This window comes from Ciconia boyciana, chromosome 17 (genome assembly GCF_034638445.1).
Source record: "Ciconia boyciana chromosome 17, ASM3463844v1, whole genome shotgun sequence".
Lineage (NCBI taxonomy): Eukaryota > Metazoa > Chordata > Aves > Ciconiiformes > Ciconiidae > Ciconia > Ciconia boyciana.
This window is the reverse complement of record NC_132950.1, coordinates 13,315,860-13,323,805: the sequence shown is the minus strand read 5'-3', so window position 1 is coordinate 13,323,805 and position 7,946 is coordinate 13,315,860. Positions and strand designations below refer to the sequence as shown.

The following is a 7,946-nucleotide window of genomic DNA, read 5'->3' as shown; positions in this document are numbered from 1 at the left end:
TGGGAGGGGAGATAAGAAGCTTTCACTGCTGGGCCAAAGCAGCTAAATCATGTGTTTATATATTCTACAGGACTAGAGATTTCAGGAGGCTGTCAAGCATTTTCTGATTAAGGGAAGTACAGTAGGGATTTCTGTTAAAATTCCATGAAGAGAGCAGTTTGCTGTAGGGATGTTGTAGAATTCTGTCTGCAGGACAGACTAACTTTAAACTTTCTATGCGGCAACCTGCTGTAATTAAGGTATCATGTGTTCATGGCGACTGTGTCAGCAGAGGTAAATCCAGGCATGGCTTCTCTTGTTGGAGTTGTGAGAGTAGTTGAATTGACTGTCTTGGGTTTTAGTGCAAAATGGAAGGGCCTCTAAATGGTGCTTCCATCGTAGGAGTTGAATCCTATTTGGTAAAAGGAATAAGCTCGACCTTTTTGAGTAACATGAGTGGTGATATGCTAGGTGTTGTGTAAATATTTCTGTTTAGGATAAGGGTACTCCTAACTTCCATTATGTAATATCATTACCAAAATTCAGGGTTTTCTAAGAACTGAAAGAAGGAATCCAGGTCACGCTGTCTTTAGGTGTCTTTCCGCTCTTACACTTGCAATGCATTTAATCTCTCAAGCCTTACAGGCCTTCAGATGCAGCTGTCCAGGTGAAAAACAACTGCAGTGACCCACAGGTTTTATAAAAATGTGGAAAGTAGAGGCTCTTAGTATGACAGCCCTCCACTTCTTTCCTTCCTCTCAAAATATTTCAGAAAGGCAGAAACTATATTTGGCTTTAATTTTACTGAGTAGCTGCCTTGTGTTACAGTTTATCGGATCAGGGCTTTTGTAAGACACTGACCACTATCAGAAGTGTCTCTGTGTAAACCAATTGCAGAATAAGCCATTATCTTTACTGTGCTACAGAATTAAGTTACGGAGCCCATGTCAAAGAGAATTAAGTATCTACAGAGTGGAATGAATCCTCACTCTGATATAATTCACAGCAAAATGCACAAAAAAAAATTAACTCTGTATATGCCACTGGTTAATATGCTGGTGTAAATAGGTATTTCCTGAAAGGAGGTTGTAATGAGGTGGATGTCAGTCTCTTCTCCCAAGTAACAAGCGATAGAATGAGAGGAAACAGCTTCAAGTTGCACCAGGGGAGGTTTAGATTGGATATTAGGAAAAATTTCTTCACCGAAAGGGTTGTCAAGCATTGGAACAGGCTGCCCAGGGAAGTGGTGCAGTCACCATCCCTGGAGGTATTTAAAAGGCGTGTAGATGTGGTGCTTAGGGACATAGTTTAGTGCTGGACTTGGCAGTGTTAGGTTAACGGTTGGACTCAATGATCTTAAAGGTCTTTTCCAACCTAAACGATTCTATGAATCCATGATTCCTCATTTGCCCTGTTAATTAAGGAACACTCACAAGTATCGGTAAATGCCAAAATGGTGTCAATGACCTAAGTTAACAGAAGGGGAAAATGAAGTGTGAGGTAAAATGATTTCCTCAAAGCCATACAAAGAAAATGTGCCAGAGAGGACTAGTTCTGCCTCCAAGTCCTATTTTCAAGCCATGAACAGACCTCACTTCTTCACATAGAATTGAAGTATAATGGTAGAATATCTCTCATAGGTAGTGGAAAGGCTTCTTTTTCCACGCTCAAGTTTGACAGATTGTTGCAGTTGATTGATGAAAAGCTGGAGGTGATATCCCCTATCACTGAAATAGCAGAATCCTGAAGGGGACATCTGTCCATTGCCTTCGATACCTACATGCTGATTCTCTTCTCATTCAGCTTTTTACAACTTTAATTCCACTGAGCACATAGAATTAGTCTAGATTTACACCAGAGGTAAACAGAACCTGGGTCAGACCTTTAGAACTAGACTGATAACAGGCATAAGAACCCATGACTTTAAATCGTCCATATTACTGTGCTAAACCTGATTACCCTCTAGTTCAGTAGTCACAGTGGACACAGTTGTAATTTATATCCTTAAAGATTATGTTAGGAGGAGGAGGCAGCAAGAGCCATGCTTCATCTCAGGGCCAACTTGCAGTAACCTGAGTAAATGGCAGTCATTGGAGTTACTCCAGTTGTAAACACAGTGGTGCACCTGCACAGAGAACACGGCCCATGCTGTAAGGAACAAACTAGCTTTGCGCAAATCCTTCTGCAACTAGAAGGGAGAAGCAAGAGAAAATTACAGGCAGTTGCTGTGTACAGCATTGCCACAGACTTCTTAGGGGGAGCGCCATGGAAGTACGGTAGCATCTGTGTGCATAGATTCCCTCGGAGAAAAGGTAGACAGCTCAAGCATTTCTGGGTCCTATCCTACGAGATGCCATGCATCTGATTGTGCAACAAGGCCACACATGTGTATGCCAACATCTTGCAAGCAGGGAACAGGTGATGGCTGCATCCAGAGACAGGATGCCTTTCAGTTGGGCTCCTTCAAATTAAAGACCTGCTTAAAAGGTTTGCCCTCTCTGGCTACTGCTCAGCACAGATGCAGTTATGCCTGTGTCCCTTCAACTATGCTGGCCTTCGGGCGACAATGCTGAGCATGTACGTCACTGCAGGCCACCGCTCTTCTCTCCTCGGTTGGCCCCGGGCTTTAACTGTAGAATGTCGTGTGGAAGGAGTAATCATCTCGGAAGGTCTCATAAGGCGGACATTGTCTGCAAGGTGGGGATTGAAGACTATGGCTTACACTGACAACCACTGAGGGTTCCACAGAACAGAACTGGAAAGGACTGCAGCAAATGCTGATTCTGGAGGTTAAAAGGAAGGAGTGGAGGAAGGCTCTGTGTGGAACCTCAGCCTGTTCCAAGGGAGATAAGTAACATGATGCTCACACTGATGTAAATCTTGTGAGAGAAAACAGACCCACGGCCTGAGAAGATCTGTGACGAGCTGAAAGCCTCATTTTGAACTCTTCATCATCCTGCTCTCTCACAATGAAAACAAAGACAGCGGTTGCTGAGTCTGAGCTTTTATTCTGTTCCCGGCCCTGTGCCTTGCAGGGGAGAACTGAAAGGAAATTCCATCCCATCCCGTTGAGCTTCCCAGTTCCTCAAAACAGTAACAGAGAGATGGGTAGGAGGTGGAGGCTAACAAGATGGGAAGGATGTCAGATTTTAAAAGCCTTAAAACTTTCAAAAACCTTGAAGGAGATTGCTGGATACTCCTCTCACACCAACATAAAACAGAAGTATCTTCCAGATGTTTACACCAAGTGAATGTCTAGATCAGATCCAGTGTTAAAAAATTCCCTCAGTGATTTATAGAGATGTAGTGAGACCCTCATCCAATGCAGCTCATCCTCCTTCCAGTGAATTCAATGGAGCTTTACCGCTTCATGCATATTTAAGAAGTGACCCATTAAATCTCCACAGAAAGCACCCCCAATGCGTGTGGCCATTATATTCTTGTCACCATTTGCCATTGCAATACGTATTTCAGCATACTCCTTAAATGCATTCTGGCAAAATGATACTATAGTTACACATGTATTTGTAACACCACAGTGCTATTAAAATATCATGGAAAGCAGTTTACTATGCAGTGGGAGTAATCTGTGAACACCCACGACTAGAAGAAAACTATTTCTTTCACAAATCTACAGGTCAAATGTACACGTTAAAGGGAACCTCTGGATCATGCAGAACTTGACAACCAATATTGACATATTTATTTTAGGTCCATTTTATGCCAGTGATTGAGTAATCACCTGTTTTATCATGTTCTATATATGCTAGCAGATAATCCAAGACAATGTAAATCCAAATGCTTGGATATAAATTTGCTTACTGTGTTTACAGGAGTGGGTTCAATTGTTTGGATGCAGTTTAATTTGCGTGATCTTGTGGCCTGGTTGATGTGCCAAATTTTCACTCTCAAACCACAGGGAAAACAATTCAGAGATTAGCACTGCAAATTAAACTGTTTTAGTCCAGTATCGTTGTACTAGACCACTGTGTTGATGTCAGAGATTTGAACCACTGGGGAAAAAAAAAATATGGCAATGGATCAGTGCAGATCTGCCAGAACAGCTACACAGGTTTTTACAAAAACACACACACATATAAAACCATTGGCATTGAGCTTTAATGTGAAATAAAGCTTGGAACATTTAATAGATTATGTAATGCAGTGTTCTTTCCTGTCCCCCAGTCAAATGAGACAGACTTCCTTCTTTTCTTTCTTCCCTTTCCCATCTTTGCAGGAATCTTAATAGACTTGTGGAAGTGTTTCTGTTGTCTGCTTAGAAATGCAAATATGATGAACTTCCCTGGGCAATGCTGGGAAAATGATCGTGCGACTGTTGCATACCCTAGCTGTTCTACTGGGCACAGATGAGTTTTCAAAAGGATTATTCATATTTGCACGAGGATCAGTGACTCATATTGCTCTAGTCTATAGTTCCTGACCAGTACCACTGAAGGCAGTAGATTTACACGGAAGACAAAATGGGCACCTTACAGCCTGTTGTACATTATCACTCCTGGTGGGGCACCAGATGGAAAGAACTCAAACTTGTTTATCAAAGCTTGTGGTGAGCATGTTGGACTGGCATTTATTTAAAGACATACTCTAAACTCCTCTATACGTAAATAGAGCATATTTTGTTCTGGACTGAAACATTTTTGTTTTTTCCTCAGTTTGGTGCCTGGCCGTACCATTTTTCAATGACAGTTTTCCAGGCAGAACCTTGCCTTAAGACAGCTAAACTGGCTATTTGAGATGGGCTGTGGAATGTAATATGTTCCATGGATGCTAGTTCGCTTGCAGGGTAGATTATGTACTCTAGAAATGCCATAAGGCCCTTACAAAAAACATGTGATACTGCTACAGAAATTGTTCAAACTATTGTATTACTGTACGCTGTAGTATCTGAACCGTTGCTAACAGAATATTGACAGGGTTATCGTAAGTCAGGTTTTCCTGGGTGTTTCCTCTTCTCCTGCCGGGTTATTTTGCCAAACGAGATTTTGAGGATTTTATAGTCCTTGTCTAGGTTTCCCACATGGCAAATATCTCCAGTCAGGTTATCCTTCCTCTAGAAATCCTGGATGTAACCACAGCCCATTTTTAATATTATTTGTTCATCCTCCCCATGATGTCCAGCCAAGCCGTGTTACCAGCTAATTTAGCTGGAACTGTATGTTCTTCGAGGTTCTAAATCGTGTCTGAAGACATGGTAACTGGGACCTCTTTCTTGCTGGCAGAAGAGAGTTTATTTCATCATAGTAGACAAATGTCAAGAAGCCTCTTGTTTGGAGAAATGGAGGAAAGCAAGCAGAGTTTGTTTTAATGAAATGGCATGTTGCTGCAGTTCTAGGACAGTTTTTCTTTCTTTCTAGTACTCCAGATTGATTCTAAAAAGTGGTAAGCACGAGTGCTCAGGGAACTATTGAGATCCCCTGAACAGAAAAACACCCATTGATCTTGGTCTTTGGGCTGTGGCTCAGACCTGAAAAGAGGTCCGTAATTGCTTGTACTTCAAAAGAAATCTTTTTTCCTGATAGGATTTTATTGAAGAAAAAGAGCATCAGATACCGAGACAGAGGGAGGGAAAGAGAGCTGAACATCAAATTCCTAGTGTGATTTGGGCATCAAAATCTCTTAGGTAAATTTAAGCTCTGAGAATCTGCATGTCGTCTTTCCATCTTTGAATCGTATCGTTTGGTTTGGGCTTCACTTCTGGTGTTTACTTATAATACTATCTATTTTGAGAGGCTTTTGCAGACTAATATATTCCCATGCTGTGTCCAGCTGCAAGAGCTCAAACGGAGGAGATTTCAAACAGGAACAGAAAGGTGGGTGTGGTTTTAGACTACTGAAGTATGAAGCCAATTCCTCATTTGTGGCAGGGCAGAGGGACAGAGTGAAAGTTGTACTTAAATTTGCTGTGAGATTAGGAAGTATCTGAATTGTTGGTTTCCTAACCTGTACTGTAAATTGTTCTAAATGCATGAACGAGAGGCAGTTTTAAAAATACTACGTTTTTATGATTATTCTATGGTTGCCGAGTCTGGGAACAGCAAAAGAATCTGATTTTCTTGGCTCTGCTACACCCTGCTTAGACTGGGTTGAAAATTTTCTTTCAAAACACCTTTTGTCAGAAAACTGAACTTTCAACTAGATTAATATTCTGTGAAAAAGTATAAGCTTTCCTTAGTAATTAAATAATATTGTAAAAATGGAAATCTTTACCATGGAGGGAGGAATATTTTCCAAAGAATTACAGTATTAGTACCATTAGCTAATAGCTGATAGCTGTGAGCTGTCAACTTTAATATTCACACACACATATATATCATCGTTAGATAAGGTTGTATATGTTAAGAAATGACCTATGAGCAAGTGGTAATTGACTTCTGTTATTATTGCCCTAGGGTTTTACACATACTGACTTAAACCCTTTGCAACCTGGAGGTGGGGTTAAAAGTCGAGGCAGAATTTCTCCAACTTTCCCTGCTCATTCTAGATTTACAGGCTCAGCTATTTGCTGCTTCACAACAACTGTTGACAACTGTTAAATGATGACTTTCTGTAAGAAAGCAGTCATTACCTTGTAAGACATTGGCATTTTTCGACAGCAGTGTTTCAATGCTGTAAAATAGGTCCCACAAAAGAGCTTGGGGTTAGAGAAGGGGAGGGCAAGGAAAAGGAATGCATACAGTGGTACTGGAAAAAAGGAAGAGATAAGTTGGTATTTAAAGTTATCAGTAGCTTAGATAAATGGGTAAATATTGCATACAAATACACACATATACACATGTCCAAAGAGGAGTGTAAGTTTGTACATACAAAAATTGTCAAATGCAAAAAGCTTTAAATTACAGTGTGCATCTTTGTCCTGCTTCACTCCTGGAGAGTTCTGACAACAGACCTGCGGGGATTCTCTCTGTAGTGTTCTGCAAACATCTAGGAGTCTAGGCGTGCTCGTAAATCTGTATGTAAGTGAATTAGTTTTGCATGTGAATGCAGTATTCCGGAGAGAAAGAGGCAATGATTCAGTAATATGGTACCTCTTGTATGGTACGAAACAAGTTGTAGCTACCTGACATAAAGTGCTGAACACATAAGGCTAACTCTGATGGTGTAAATTTGCTTAAAATATCTTCCAGATTTCCTTTTCCTGTGAGGCTTTATGCATGAGGTATTGTCTTGTGCTGCAGCAGGCAATAAAGAATAAACCCGAGAGCATTCCCCATGGTGGCTCTGCCTAGTTTGACAGAAATGTGTATCTCATCCCGCATGCACACGCATGGGATCTACTGGATGATTTGGCAGCTTAGCATTAATGCCCATCGAATCGCAGCCCACAGTGCGAAACTCTCGAGCGTGAGGGTGAGTATGGTGGGTGTGTGCACAAGTTTGTGTGCATGAAGGGACATGCGAGCCCTCAGCACAAGTGCCTGAAGGCGCGTGCGTGTGCATTTCTGCCTCTATTCTCCCAGAGACAATTCTCCTCTTCCTTTGCCACAGTGCTCCCCCCGAAGAGATAAGCTGTGCTGACGTTGGCATCATCATCCAAGCGACCCGGGAAAGACCAGATACCCACCCCTCGTCTCCTCACTCTTTCTCCTATTCCTCCCCGACCCCCACCTCCCACTCCTTCCTCTCCCTTCCCCCACACCGGCGCCGCGGCCGCTTCGGGCCGTCTCGCTCCCGCGGCCCCGCCTGCAGCCCACCGCGCCCGGCCCCCTCAGGCCCTCGCAGCCCTGGGCAGCTGTGGACAAGTCAGTGCCCCCGCCCCTTCTCCCGCTCTCTCACCGCTGCCTCCTGAAATTACATCTCCCCGTTGGAGGAGCGTACGCTGAGCCGGGCGGCCGCCCCGCTCCCTCCGTGCCCCGCTGTTGCGCGGCGCTACCGAGACACCCCCGCCGTGCTCGGCACTTCTCGCACCCTGAGGGCGGGCCGTGGCCCGGCGGCGGGGGCCGGCCAGG

The 7,946-nt window shown here is 43.1% G+C and overlaps 1 long non-coding RNA gene across 1 annotated transcript; it reads left to right on the top strand.

The window, feature by feature from the left end:
- The first annotated feature begins 5,487 nt into the window (after positions 1–5,487).
- Positions 5,488–7,241, top strand: LOC140660751 (uncharacterized). Its single transcript, XR_012045475.1, has 3 exons — positions 5,488–5,620; positions 5,730–5,810; positions 7,125–7,241. It is a non-coding gene; the product is annotated as an uncharacterized lncRNA (long non-coding RNA).
- Positions 7,242–7,946: the final 705 nt, after the last annotated feature.